This window comes from Lampetra fluviatilis, chromosome 37 (genome assembly GCF_964198595.1).
Source record: "Lampetra fluviatilis chromosome 37, kcLamFluv1.1, whole genome shotgun sequence".
NCBI classification, from domain to species: Eukaryota; Metazoa; Chordata; class Hyperoartia; order Petromyzontiformes; family Petromyzontidae; genus Lampetra; species Lampetra fluviatilis.
Genome location: NC_136311.1, coordinates 11,130,547 through 11,147,336, shown reverse-complemented (window position 1 = coordinate 11,147,336; position 16,790 = coordinate 11,130,547). Strand labels below are relative to the sequence as shown.

At 48.8% G+C, this 16,790-nt stretch overlaps 1 protein-coding gene across 1 annotated transcript in view; it reads right to left on the bottom strand.

Annotated features, from left to right (window-relative positions):
• The window catches only part of LOC144945380 (uncharacterized), a 96,391-nt gene that overhangs the window by 72,292 nt on the left and 7,309 nt on the right, over positions 1 to 16,790 (bottom strand). The window lies entirely within an intron of this gene.

The window sequence follows — 16,790 nt, the reverse complement described above, 5'->3', positions numbered from 1 at the left end:
TTAAAGTAGCATTGATAATAAGCAGTACTGCGCCAGTCTTTTTCTTGACTTGTCCAAAGCCTTTGATACAGTCGACCACAACACCCTGCTTAGCAAACTAAGTTGCCTCCGTTTCTCCAGACACGCAGTGAAATGGTTAAAAAACTACCTCTCTTCTCACAGCCAAACTTTATTCATAGATGTTTGGAGGTCAAACAGTGTTAAGATCACAAAAGGGGTTCCACAGGGTTCAATCCTCGGCCCCCTCTTGTTCTCTCTTTATGTCAATGACTTGGGCACTGACCTGGATCATTCCAGGGTAAATCTGTTTGCAGATGACACGATGCTGATTACTGCTGGCCGCTCTCCAGACGACGTGATTGCTAAGCTCCAGGGTGATTTCAACAAACTACAACATCAGCTAGTTGCTCTTAAACTCGTCCTGAATACCTCCAACACCAAGGTGCTATGCTTCTCACCAGGACTAAAGCAGGACGTTATTTTTTCCCAATAACATTCTTTAAATAATTATCAAATAGAGAAAGTCAAGATCTATAAGTACCTTGTGGTTATCTTTGATTAAAAACTGAATTTTCAAGATCACATTGATTATATTGCTAAAATGACAAAAATGTGTTTTCTGTATCCACACAAGGACTGCTTTCCCCCTATGTTCCGTTTGGAATCGTGTATGAATCAGCCCCCAGTACTGTACTGAAGAAGCTTGACCCAATTTATCACTCGGCCTTAAGATTTGCATTGAACTGCCCATATAGGACCCACCACTACGATCTGTACATTGGGTCAAACCTAACATCTCTTAATGATCGACGGCTTGTGCATCAGATCTTATATATTCACGATGTACTTACAAAAAAAATCAGCAGACTACCTGCTGGATCTCCTCTCTGTTTCGAAGAAAAAATGTGACCTAAGGTCTACACTCATTTACCAGCTTCATATTCCCTATTGCCGTACAAATACTGGAGGAAGGGCCTTTTCTGTTGATGGCCCCAGGGTCTGGAATGCTATCGCCAATCAACTGCAACTTGAGTCACTACCTGTGAGATCTGCACTCAAAACTGCTCTAGAGGAGTTGTACACCCCCAGCTGCCAGTGCTATTCAGAGTGGCCTGAAATCAAATGCATCGCTCCGGATGTCTGCTGCAAAGTATGATCTTGAGTTTTGATTATAGTGTGCTGATCTTTAAAGGTGCATTGAAAATGCTTGATACTGCTGCTGATACTCCTGTTGTTAAGGAGTGACTCATGCAGCCAGCTATGGCTGCAAAGTTTGGTCGTACATGTTATGTATATCGCCTATTGTTAAATTTGGATCATAGTTCCTATGATCACTGTTACATTGTTTTTATAGCTTTATTTTGGCGATTTTGATAACGTTTTGGTTTAGCCATGTTTGTTTGTTGTAGTACAGAGTTAGCCTGATAACTTTAATCTAAATTGTCTCACGGTTGTTATTGTTCGACTTGCATCCCACTGAGATTTTTGTACACAGCGTTGATTTACGGTGATTTTTTTCTGGAAGCTTCTGCTGATTTTTCCTGGATGTTTCTGTTGCACGTCGTCACTTTTAGATGTTCTCTGTTCATGTTTTTGTTGCGGTTGCACCCGAGTTAAGAGCCACATGGCACACAGGGCTATACCTAACACATGAAACTGAAACGTGATGGTTGTGATGGTACTTTACATGATAGTGGTTTACGTGATGGTGCTTTATGTAATGGTGATGGTGGTTTACGTAATGCTGGTTTACGTGATGGTGGTGTTTTAAGTGATAGTGGTGATGGTAGTTTAGGTGATGGTGCTGATGGTGGTTTACGTGATGATGATGGTGGTGGTGATGGTGGTTTACACTCCCTGACGATACATGCCGATTGTTTATTTACAAATCGATTGTTTATTTACAAATCGATTGTTTATTTACAAATCGATCGTGTATTTACAAACCGTTTGTGTATTTACAAATCTACACATACAAACGTCTTCTGTTTACACATATTTTGCATTTACACACGCCGATTGTGTCTTTGCATACACTGTGTATCTACGCACACAAACTGATTACGTATTTACACACTGATTGTGCATTCACACAATTGTATATTTACACATACGGTGTATGCACACACACCGAGTATGTATGTACACGCTGATTGTGTATTTACATAATTGTGTATTTACACATACTGTGCATGTACACACACAAACTGATTGTGTGTGTACACAATGATTGTGTATTTACACATACTGTGCATGTACACACACACACTGATTGTGTGTGTACACAATGATTGTGTTTTACACATACTGTACATGTACACACACAAACTGATTGTGTGTGTACACAATGATTGTGTTTTACACATACTGTACATGTACACACACACACTGATTGTGTGTGTACACAATGATTGTGTTTTACACATACTGTGCATGTACACACACAAACTGATTGTGTGTGTACACAATGATTGTGTTTTACACATACTGTGCATGTACACACACACACTGATTGTGTGTGTACACAATGATTGTGTTTTACACATACTGTGCATGTACACACACAAACTGATTGTGTGTGTACACAATGATTGTGTTTTACACATACTGTGCATGTACACACACAAACTGATTGTGTGTGTACACAATGATTGTGTTTTTACACATACTGTGCATGTACACGCTGATTGTGTATTTACACAATTGTGTATTTACACACGCAAACCGATTTTGTATTTGCACACCAATTGTGCATTCACACACACACAAACTGATTGTATGTGTACATACTTATTATGTGTGTACGCGCTGAATTGTGTATTTGCACAATTGTATATTTACACAATGTGTATGTACACACAAAGATTGTGTAGTTACACACGCAAGCTGTTTGTGTATTTGCGTACCGATTGTACATTCACATCCACACAAACTGATTGTGTATTTACGCACCACTCACACACACACTGCACACAACGGTAATCACACGCAATGCGTCTGCAAAGTGTACACACGGGCGTATGTGCACACACACACACATGTTACACGTATGTGCACACACACACACACATGTTACACGTATGTGCACACACAGAGGTGTTACACGCACTTTGCAAGTCACCGTTCCGGTAACACGGCGCCCCTGAAGCGAACACTAAACACTCATACTGGGGTTCGACGTTTCGGCCGATGAGACCAGTAGCCAAATGAAATACGCACAACAGATAAAGGTTCCCACAAAGCCCGCGTAGCCTTGAGCACACTGCTGGGGCAAGTGCCGTTAGCGAGCAGCAGCAGCTCCGCCTGTGATGATGCTTCAACATCGCGCCCAACTATGATCGTTTTATAAGGCTGAGTTGACTTAGGGGGTGGACCTGTAGCAGAGATCGGTTCAGATTATAATCTCCACTGATGTTGGCCGTGAGCAGATACAGACCTCCCCTTCCCACCCTCACCCCACACCCGTATAGCCTTCACGGACGTGTGGGGCAAGTGCCGTTCGCGAGTCCCGGCGGTCTCCCCGAGGTGGGTGGCCGTGAACTACCAAAGACAAAGGATCTCCTCCCCCGTGTAGCCTCCGCCGACGTTGGGGGCAAGTGCTGCTCGCGAGGAACAGCAACGACCCAGGCCGGCGGGGCGCACGAGGAAGGGGGCCGGGTAGCCGGCACCACCACCACCACCACCAGGGGCACGCCCGCACGCATCTTCCAAGTAGCAACATTCGCAGGCCACACCGCGGCACACTCGGCTGAAGGCGACGGAGGAGGATGTCGCGACCAATGCCATCCACGGTCGAGGTCGATGTGTGGAGATGTTGGCCGTGTCGGGTGTCGGGGCGGATTTTCACGACGCGACTATTTAGCGTGGTACCCGTTTCGTTTTCGTAAAGCTTTCGTGACTGCAGGGATTCATATTCTCGGTTCTGTCGGTAAAGTCACGGAGAAGGGAAATAATAAAATAATAAAAATATGAAACAATAAAATTCCGTGGTTTTCACACCTGATGATGATGATTGCCTGTGTTGCAATCGAAACGTCGTGAGCATTTTATTGTTTTATTTTTATCATTTTATTATTTGCCTTCTACGTGGCTTTACCGAAAGAACCAAGAATATATCGTGGTACTTGTTTGAGGCCGAGTCGACCTAGGGGATGGGGGTGCGACTCGGCAGCGAGGGGTCCGTGCCGATGACTGGGCGAGAGGCCGCGACTCGCTCCGACAATCCGCGCGCTCTCAGACGACGGCGCGTGAAGAGCGGTGTCGTTATCACCGATGTACGTTTCGTTGCACGTGTGGTCACGTTGCACGTGTGGTCACGTTGCACGTGTGTAAACTTTGCACGTGTGGTCACGTTGCACGCGTGGAAACGTATAAAGTATCGAGAACGATATTCATATTCTTAGGTTTTTTCGGTAAAGTCATGTAGGTAAAAAATTTAAATTAATAAAAGTTAAATGAGATAAAAATAAAATAAAATCACGACGTTTCGGAGGCAACACAAGCTTCCGTCTTCAGGTGGAACCGTCACAGCCCGACAGCTGTATCTCTCATTTACTTGATACAGCTGTCGGGCTGTGACGGTTCCACCTGAAGACGGAAGCTTGTGTTGCCTCCGAAACGTCGTGATTTTTATTTTATTTTTATTTATTTTACTTTTATTAATTTTATTTTTTTACCTACGTGACTTTACCGAAAAAACCTAAGAATATGAATCCTTGCAGTCACGAAAGCTTCAAATCTATCGAGAACGAGGCAGGCGACGGGGTTTGTTTGAATTAAAATGAAGACGCATCCCTTTGTGACAAGTTCATTACATAACCTCACCTCCGATGGCTACGTAGTCGTCGCCACGGTGGCTAGGAGATGTTGACTACCTCGCCTGGTACGCAGGAGGTCGTCGGCTCGATCCCGAACCTGACGCCTGCTGCTGTATATTTAGAGTCTGCGTCTCACTCTCTCATCATCATCACGGTGGCGAGGAGATGTTAACTACCTCGCCTGGTGTGCAGGAGGTCGTGGGTTCGATCCCGACCCTGACGCCTGCTGCTGCTGTATATTTAGAGTTTGCGTGTGTCTCTCTCTCTCATCATCATCACGGTGGCTAGGAGATGTTAACTACCTCGCCTGGTGTGCAGGAGGTCGTGGGTTCTTTCCCGACCCTGATGCCTGCTGCTATATATTTTTAGTTTGTGTGTCTTTCTCTGCGTGGGAATTTTTCTCGAGGTCCTCCGGTTTTTTCCCCTCCACGTTAAGAACCAACATCACCACGCGTTTAGAATCAACATCACCGCGCGTTTAGAATCAACATCACCGCGCGTTTAGAATCAACATCACCGCGCGTTTAGAATCATCATCACCACGCGTGCAGAGTGTTTGGCCGCTGCTATGAATGTCCACGTGGCGACGATTTGCTGCCACATCGTGAAGCAGCCGCCACTCGTGGTGGGCCAGGTCGCCTCTGTCTGAAACGAGCTGCACGGCAGCGCAGTGGGACCTTGGCTGGCTACAACACAACTAGCTGAGAGTTACACGATGATCCATGAAAGCGCTTTTGTTTAGAAGAACCGCTTGTTGCTGTTGTTGCTGTTGTTGTTGTCGTGTTTAGTTTGTTGTCCTTCCCCCACACCTCCGATTAGCCGCGGCGTGGGAGCTGCGTAAGGTGCGAAAGAAGTTCCACACCCCCCCCCCACACACACAGACACACAGAGACACACACGGATACACAGACACACACAGACGGACACACACACGGACAAAGACAAAAAACCCGTATAGCCTTAACAGACTGTAGGGGCAAGTGCTGTTAGCGAGCATCTATGAAGGCCGGAACGGTACACGAGGGGGTGGGTGGCCAGCACCACGCCCGCACACACAGACACACACATACACGGACACACACAGACACACACAGACAGACACACACAGATACACACGGACACACACAGACACACACGGACACACACAGACACACACGGACAGACACAGATACACACACACACAGACACACACAGATACACACGGACACACACAGACACACACGGACACACACAGACACAGATACACACACAGACACACACAGATACACACGGACACACACAGACACACACGGACACACACGGCCGTCGCTTCTGCCTGGGTGGTGATGACGGATCGGGGTGGGGGATGGGGGGGGGGAGACAACACGACAAGCTGCCTATGGGGGTCCCCTAGGCCCCCAAAAAATCAATAAATACCAAAATCCTCGCCCCCCCACCACCACCACCAGCTAACTGGCGCTAAGAGACGCTCGCTGTGCGGCACGACGAGTGCAAGTCGGCGTGACGCGTGGTGGTGGTGGTGGACTTGGGAGGTCGTCGGGTGAGATGGCTGTGAGTTTGTGTGTCGTTCAATGCCGCCACCACCCGACACCGACGGTGAGGTTCGTCGCGTCAACAGAACGCGACGAGACAGTTAGCACGTCAGCCCGCTATTGTGGCAAATCGCCCGATGATTTTGGCTGATGCAGTTACCAGCGAAACGTCGATCGACTCAAATGGTTAATGTTGTGGATTTACTCTCCAACACACCGGTAGGCTGAAGTAGTGTATACTACACTATACACTACACTATATACTCCACTACACACTACACTATACACTACTAGTATACTACACTATACACTACACTATACACTACACTATACACTATTAGTATACTACACTATACACTGCGCTACGCACTACGCTAAACACTCCACTATACACTACACTATACACTACACTATATACTACACTACACACTACACTATGCACTACTAGTATACTACACTATACACTACACTATACACTACACTATACACTGCACTACACACTTTGCTACGCACTACGCTATACTGGTATACTGGTATAGCGTAGTGTGATGATGATGTATTATTATGTATTATTATATAATACATCATCGTTGTTACGTAACAAAAATCGAGGAGAGTCACACCGAGTCCTAGTTACGTCTCTGTGTGTGTTACATGTGTGTGTGTGTTACATGTGTGTGTGTTACACGTGTGTGTGTTACATGTGTGTGTGTGTTACATGTGTGTTTGTGTTACATGTGTTTTGTGTTACACGTGTGTGTGTTACACGTGTGTGTGTTACATGTGTGTTTGTGTTACACGTGTGTGTGTTACATGTGTGTGTGTTACATATGTGTGTGCGTTACATGTGTGTTACATGTGTGTGTGTGTGTGTGTTAGGGGGAGCGGCAGTGTATCGATGAGCAACAACTGCGCTAGAACCCGGCGACCCGAGTTCGATTCCCGCTCACGGCCAACACCGGCAACGATCATCAGAACCGGTCCTGCCCCCCCTAGGTCTGCTCAGCCTTAAACGAGAAACCGATGCGGTTCGTCGGCAATCAGCAGTGGGGGGAGACAAAGGCGGCCCGGGCGATGGGGGTGAGGTCCTGGCCATCGACGTAGGGCGCTCGCAAACAGCACTTGCCCCAGCAGGCTGTTGAAGGCTATCCGGGAGACCTTTATCTTTGTCTGCGTTAAAAAGAAAAGACTAAAATCCACGTCTGGATTGGCGCACTGCGGACTGCGAGTTTATTGCGCGGCACCTTTCGCTCATCACGTCGTAAACCCGGTTAAAGTTTGACAAAGACAAAGATCCCCCGTATAGCCTTGCCAGACTCCTGGGGCAAGTGCTGTTAGCGAGCAGCAGCAGCAGCAGCGGCGGCGGCACCTACGAAGGCCGGCGCTGTGGCGCGCACACGCAGAGTGGGGTGGGTGGGTCAGCGCCACGCCCGACCGCCTTTGTCTCCCCAGCGGCGATGTTTACCACGCTCCGCACCGGGTACTCGTTTGAGGCTGAGTCGACTTAGGGGGAGGCCCAGGACCGGTTCAGGCAATCGCTGCCACTGGTGGTGTTGGGGATCGAACTCGGGTCGCCGGGTTCGTAGCGCAGCGCGCTGACCCGTTGCAAACAAAGACGCACAACGACAATGCCACACAAAGATAAAGATCCCCCGTATAGCCTTGACAGACTGTAGGGGCAAGTGCTGACAGAGACACAAAGACAAAGATCCCCTGTATAGCCTTAACATACTGTAGGGGCAAGTGCTGTTAGCGAGCACCTCTAAAGGCCGCAACGGTACACGAGGGGGTATGTGGCCAGCACCACGCTCGACCGCCTTTGTCTCCGTAGTGACGATGTGTACACATTGCACCAGGTATTCATTTGAAGCTGAGTCGACCTAGGGGAGGCCCAGGAGCGGTTCAGATAATCGTCACTGGGTGTTGGCCGTGAGCGGGAATCGAACCCGGGTCTCCAGGTTCATAGCGCAGCGTAGCGCTAACCACTACACCACCGCTCCACAGACACACGGACACGTGTACACACAGACGCAGAGTTTGACAGACACACAGACACGCGCACACACTGACACACGGAGAGAGAGAGAGTTTGACAGACACACACAGACACACACTGACACACTGACACACGGAGAGTGTGCCAGACACACAGACACGCGCACACACTGACACACGGAGGTAGAGTTTGACACACACACAGAGACACTGACAGACACACACACAGACACACTGACACACACACACACATCCCGTGTGTGTAGGCAGCCCGCCATATAACCTCGCCCATAGCTCCGCCGGGTGTCGCAAACGCATCGTGCAGACACAACAATAACGACTCACCCCCCGTGTTTGTCTCGCCCCCCCCCCCACGCGAAGAGTTCGCGCATTTTTTATTTATTTGATCACACGTCCCATGAGCCGCACGGCCTTCCGGAGGATAGCGCAGAATCAGCAGCGGCAGTAGCGATGGCTTCGATGCGGGCGGCGCCCTTGAAGGCCGGCTTTGACATTCAGCGCCTCATCAGCAGTCAAAGGCGGTGCTGGAAGCGATGCTGGCGACGCGCCAGCTGTTTATTCGGCGGTGGAAGTTGTTTTGACGTTCAGCGTCACATCAGCAGGGTCAGGCTGAGCTTCGTGCGATGCTGAAGATCCAGATGTTCATGGCCAAGGCCCCCGTGTGTGTCTCGCGTCTGTCTCGTTCGCTCTCTCTCTCGGAATCCGTGTCCCTGTTTCTCTCTCTCTCTCTCGTTCCCTGTCTCTCCATCTCGTTCCCTCACCCTCTGCCTGTCCCCCAGTCTCTCCGTCCCCCGTCTGCCTGTTCCCCCGTCTGCCTGTTCGTCTGTCTGCCTGTTCGCCTGTCTATCGTCTGTCTGTGCCCCCCCCCTTCCCCCCCCGTCTGCCATCCAGCAGTAGAGAAGGCCTGGCCTGGACTATGGGGAGCCCCGAGTGTTGCACCCTGCGATGCACACGGTGCAGCACGCACACACACACGTGTCGGCACGCACGTACACACACACACACGTGTGTCGGCACACACTCACACACAGAGTACATACATACATGTAATATACAACATTACATAACTACATATAGAGAGGCACACACCGCACAAAGGATTCACTAACCTACGTGTGCACACGCATGTACAACAACAACACCAGCAGCTAGCATGTTGACATGTAACATGTCACATGAATTGCACATCGTACGCACACGTCAGTGACAGACGCACCCTGCCGCTGTTTTGGTCCCCAGGGTTCGGATGTCAGCACGGCCGCCTTTGTCTCCCTCGTGGCGACGTTTACCCAACGCACCCGGTACTCCTTTCTTAACTATTAAAACAAATTGTTTTACCAGGTCAGGCCCCACTGAGCTGCTACGTAGCTGTTTTCTCAGAAGCGACCTCGCCACCACTGGTGACAGCTGCTGGACGAAGTGGCGGCTGATCATCATCATCACCACGTGGACATGTAGAGCCAGCGGCGAAATAACTCTGAGACGCGTGGTGGTGATGATACTAAATGTGGAGGGAGAAACCGGAGGACACGGAGAAAAATCCACGCGACCACGGGGAGAGAGAAAGACACGCAGACTCCAAATATACAGCAGCAGGCGTCAGGGTCGGGATCAAACCCACGACCTCCTGCATACCAGGCGAGGTAGTTAACATCTCCTAGCCACCGTGATGATGATGAGAGAGAGACACGCAGACTCCAAATATACAGCAGCAGCAGCAGGCGTCAGGGTCGGGATCGAACCCACGCCCTCCTGCACACCAGGCGAGGTAGTTAACATCTCCTAGCGCAGGAGGACTGTTTGCGATTTTCGTCACTTGCTGTTGGTGGGCGTGAGCGGGAATCGAACTCAGGTTCGCCGGGTTCGGAAGCACAGAGGGCTAACCACCACACTACCGCTCCTTACTACACGACACACACACACACACACGTATGGTACACACACACGTGAATTTGCGCCCACAATACGTATCGTACGTGTGCATACGTACACACACATGAACACACGAGTACATACACACAGCGTTCACGCGATGTGTATATACGCGTGCGTGTGTGTTTTGAATGTGGGGAGCGGTAGTGTAGCGGTTAGCGCGCTGCGCTATGAACCTGGTGACCCGGGTTCGATTCCCGCTCACGGCCAATACACAGTGACGATTATCTGAACCGGTCCTGGGTCTCCTCTAGGTCGACTCAGCCTTAAATGAGTACCTGGTGCGGTGTGTAAACATCGCCACTAGGGAGACAAAGGCGGTCGGGCGTGGTGCTGGCCACCAACCCCCTCGTGTGCCGTGCCGGCCTTCATAGGTGCTCGCTAACAGCACTTGCCCCTACAGTCTGTTAAGGCTATACGGGGGGCTTTATCTTTGTTTAATGTTCTCGCTAACAGCACTTGCCCCAACAGTCTCTTAAGGCTAAACGGGAGATTTTCGTGTTTTGTGTTTGTAAATGCGCATATCGTGTGTGCACATGCACGCCAATTATTACGGTACAAAAATACATCTAATGAGAATGACCATTTCGATTTAAAGCTTTCGTGACTTCAGGGATTCATCTTCTTGGTTCTTTTCGGTAAAGTCACGTAGAAGGGAAATAATAAAATTATAAAAATAAAACATAATAAAATACAAATTCTCACGACGTTTCGGCCACAACACAAGCAGCCGTCCCCAGGTCAAGAAACAGAGCGCTGTCTTTCCCACAGCTCTGTGAGAATTTTATTTTATTATTTATTTTATTATTTTTTATAATAATTTTTTATTATGTTTTTTTATTTTTATGATGTTTTTTTATTATTATTTTATCATTATTTCCCCTTCTACGTGACTTTACCGAAACAACCAAGAGAATGACAATTTACATCGACATCACGACCGTGCTTGTGGAGGTGGGGGGGGGGCATAGCTAGCAGCAGCAGCAGCCGCAACAGCCCTGCTGCCGATACGAAGGCCGGCACGGTGTGGGTGGCCATCAGCTACGGCCCGACCGCTTTTGTCTTCCCCCAGTGCTGATGTATAACCCACCGCGCCAGGTACAAAGACAAAGGTCTCCCAGCGCGTTATCCTCAACAGACTTTGGTGGTGGTGGGGTTGGCGGGTCAAGTGCTGTTCGCCAGAACCTATGAAATTGGGAACAGCCACAGCAACAGCAGCAGCAGCAGCCGTTCGCCACCAAGTGGCGGAGACGTCACCACGGCGCTTGTGCCAGGCTAGGTGCACCTTAAGACGCGCGCGCACAGGCGGGTAGGACGCCTTGCAGAGTCGATGAGTTCGCGGCAAGTCGCGGGAATCCGTCGCCTGTCGTGATGGGGGTGGACACTCCACGCAGGAGGCAAGCTACTCGGTCCACTGATTATGGGGATCGTGCGTGTGTGTGTCCGTGCGTGTGTGCGTGTGTGTGTGCGTGTGTGTGTGTGCGTGTGTGTCCGTGCGTGTGTGTCCGTGTGTGTGCGTGTGTGTGTGTGTGTGCGTGTGTGTCCGTGCGTGTGTGTCCGTGTGTGTGCGTGTGTGTGTGCGTGTGTGCGTGTGTGTGCGTGTGTGTGTGTGCGTGTGTGTGTGCGTGTGTGTCCGTGCGTGTGTGTCCGTGTGTGTGTGCGTGTGTGTCCGTGCGTGTGTGTGTGCGTGCGTGTGTGTGTGGGGAGCGGTGGTGTAGCGGTTAGCGCGCTACGCTATGAACCCGGCGATTCGGGTTCGATTCCCGCTCACGGCTAACACCAGTGACTATCTAAACCGGTCCTGGGCCTCCCCTAGGTCGACTCAGCCTCAAATGAGTACCTGGTGCGGTATGTAAACATCGCCACTGGGGAGATAAAGGCGGTCGGGCGTGGTGCTAGCCACCCACCCCCTCGTGTACCGTTCCGGCCTTCATAGGTGCTCACTAACAGCACTTGCCCCTACAGTCTGTCAAGGCTATTACGGGGGTTCTTTGTCTTTGTGTGTGTGCGTGTGTGTGTGTTTCTGCGGTAGTGTCGTGGTTAGCCCACTGCGCTACGAACCCGGCGTCCCGAGTTCGATTCCCGCTCACGGCCAACACCAGTGACGATTATCTGAACCGGTCCTGGGCCTCCCCTCAAATGAGAACCCGGTGCGGTGTGCAGTAAGCATCGCTACGAGGGAGACAAAGGCGGCCGGGCGTGGTTGTTCGTCACCCACCCCCTCGTGTGCCGCGCCGGCCTTCATAGGCGCGGCTCGCGAACAGCACTTGCCCCAACAGCCTGTTGAGGCTACACGGGGCATCTTTGTCTTTGTCCGCGCGAGGGTTTGGCACGTGGCGTCAGGCAACCCATGAGAGTTGACTTTGTGAGCGAGGCCAGCACCGCGGATATTATTGTTGGCGGATTAAAATAAAATGTGAAAAAGTGGACGTTTAAAAATATATATATGTAAGATAAAAAAAAAATCTCTAATAATTATAAGAATATTCTCTGCGGTATTTTCGACACATTTAAGATTTCTCCATCGCTTCTATAAAAACGTCGTCGTCACAATTTACAGCATTCCGTGTGCTGTGCTGCGTGCAGAATCGCCAACGCCAAGTGTCGGTTATCTGTGCCGGGCCTGGGCCTCCCCTAGGTCGACTCAGCCTTGAAAATGACGACCCTCGTGTGATGTGTGGGGGGGGAGACAAAGGCGGTCGGGCGTGGTGCTGCCCCCCCCTCCACTCGCCTGCCGTGCCGGCCTTCACATGCGCTACTCGCTAACGGCACTTGCCCCAACAGTCGGTTCAGAGGCTACACGGGGGATCTTTGTCTTTGTGTAGCCATATACAGTACACACACATACACACACATACACACACATACACACACACACACAAAACAGACAAAGATTCCCCGTGTAGCCTAAACGGACTGTTGGGGCAAGTGCTGTTCGCGAGCCGCGCCTATGAAGGCCGCCACGGCTACGATTCCCGGTCGCGACGGGAACCCGGCTCTGGTTCTCCACTAGGTCGACTTGGCCTGAAATAACTAGCACCGGAATTGCTGGGGAGACAAAGGCGGCCGGGCGTGACGCTGGTCAACAAACTATCGTGGGTGCTCTGCCAACAGCACTTGCCTGTTAATGCTATACGGGGGACCTTTGCTTTGCCTTTGAAACTTGCAGATCTTAAGTTCAGTTCGCGATCACAGACAAAGATCCCCCGTATAGCCTTGAACACACTTTGGGGGCAAGTGCTGTTAGCGAGCACCTATTGATGCCCGGCCACCTTTGTCTCCCCAGTGGCGATGTTTACAAATCGCCACGAGGTTATTGATTTGAGGCTGAGTCGACCTAGCGGAGGCAGCGCGCTAACCGCTACACCACCACCACCACCACACACACACGCGTGTGTGCACATACCTATGCGTACACTCCAAAGACACACGCACTTACAGTACATACCGACCACACGTACCGCATACCGATGGGACACACAGCGCGACACACACGTGCATTGTGAGTTCGGCTCGTCATCCGACAATTAATATGTTCATCATTATTCTGGGCATCGCATGGTACATATATACACACACACACACGTGTTTATCAATGACCTCTTAGCCGTGATTAGCCATGTCTCTACGGAGTAGAGACGTGGACACTGACAACAACAGCAACAAAAAGGCTCGAAGCTTTCGAGATGTGGCTGTATCGAAGAATGCTGAAAATCCCATGGACAGCCAAAACCACCAATACACAAGTTCTGCAAGATATGGGCACTGACAGGCAACTGCTGAAGACCGTCATTAGCAGGAAGTGTTACTACCTAGGCCACATTGCCCGAAACGACCACAAACACCAGCTATTAAAGCAAATCCTGGAAGGAAAAATCGAAGGGAAAAAACGACCAGGACGGCCAAAAACGACATGGCTCAGTAACATCAAAACATGGCTACAATTAACAACATCAGCACAAACTCTACACGCCGTGCCAGACCGGGACCAATGTCATCGTGAAGTCGCACACGCCGTTAGGCAGCACTAAAGAAGAAGAAGCCATGTTAATATGTCCGCACTGTTGATCGGTCGTCTTGTGCGCGTCTGCGTCCGTCTGGAATGCTCTTCCTTGCGACACTAGGAAAGCCACTGGGCGCTGTGATGCACTTCCAAATCATCATCATCATCATCCACATTGACAAACTCGGGTCTTTAGAATGGTCGGCTACGCACGGTGCGAAAGAAGTTCAACATGCAGACATACACAGCCCCGACATGACGTCACTGTTGATTACAGGCACTACATATGACGTTACTATTCATCACAGGCACTACATATGACGTCACCGTTCATCACAGGCACTACATATGATATCACTGTTCGCCACAGGCACTACATATGACGTCACTGTTCACCACAGGCACTACGTATGACGTCACTGTTCATCACAGGCACTACATATGACGTCACTGTTCATCACAAGCACTACATATGACGTCACTGTTCATCACAGGCACTACATACGACGTCACTGTTCATCACAGGCACTACATATGACGTCACTGTTCATCACAGACCAAGACCCGCGTCCCACGACACTTTACGCCATTGAGCACCGGATCGAGCCTGTTCCCTGGCCAATCAACACCGCCTACCGACCGCCTTTGTCTTCCCTCCCTCCCACACACAGTTACATACACACAGTTACATACATACAGTTACATACATACACACAGTTACATACATACACACACAGTTACATACACACACAGTTACATACATACAGTTACATACATACACACAGTTACATACATACAGTTACATACATACACACAGTTACATACATACACACACAGTTACATACACACAGTTACATACATACAGTTACATACATACACACAGTTACATACATACACACACAGTTACATACACACACACACAGTTACATACACACACACAGTTACATACACACACAGTTACATACATACAGTTACATACATACACACAGTTACATACACACACACAGTTACATACACACACAGTTACACACACACGCAGTTACATACATACACACAGTTACATACACACACAGTTACACACACACGCAGTTACATACACACACAGTTACATACACACACACAGTTACATACACACACAGTTACACACACACGCAGTTACATACACACAGTTACATACACACACAGTTACACACACACGCAGTTACATACACACACAGTTACATACACACACACAGTTACATACACACACACAGTTACATACACACACACAGTTACATACACACACAGTTACATACACACACACAGTTACATACACACACACAGTTACATACACACACACAGTTACATACACACACACAGTTACATACACACACAGTTACATACACACACACAGTTACATACACACACACAGTTACATACACACACACGCAGTTACATACATACACACAGTTACACACACACACACAGTTACATACACACACGCAGTTACATACACACACACACAGTTACATACACACACAGTTACATACATACAGTTACATACATACACACAGTTACATACACACACACAGTTACATACACACACAGTTACACACACACGCAGTTACATACATACACACAGTTACATACACACACAGTTACACACACACGCAGTTACATACACACACAGTTACATACACACACACAGTTACATACACACACAGTTACACACACACGCAGTTACATACACACAGTTACATACACACACAGTTACACACACACGCAGTTACATACACACACAGTTACATACACACACACAGTTACATACACACACACAGTTACATACACACACACAGTTACATACACACACAGTTACATACACACACACAGTTACATACACACACACAGTTACATACACACACACAGTTACATACACACACACAGTTACATACACACACAGTTACATACACACACACAGTTACATACACACACACAGTTACATACACACACACGCAGTTACATACATACACACAGTTACACACACACACACAGTTACATACACACACGCAGTTACATACACACACACACAGTTACATACACACACACAGTTACATACATACACACAGTTACATACACACACACAGTTACATACACACACACAGTTACATACACACACACAGTTACATACACACACACACACAGTTACATACATACACACAGTTACATACACACACACAGTTACATACACACACACAGTTACATACACACACAGTTACATACACACACACAGTTACATACACACACACAGTTACATACACACACACACAGTTACATACACACACACAGTTACACACACACACAGTTACATACACACACAGTTACATACATACACACACACAGTTACATACACACACACAGTTACATACACACACAGTTACATACATATACACACAGTTACATACATACACACACACAGTTACATACACACACACAGTTACACACACACACACA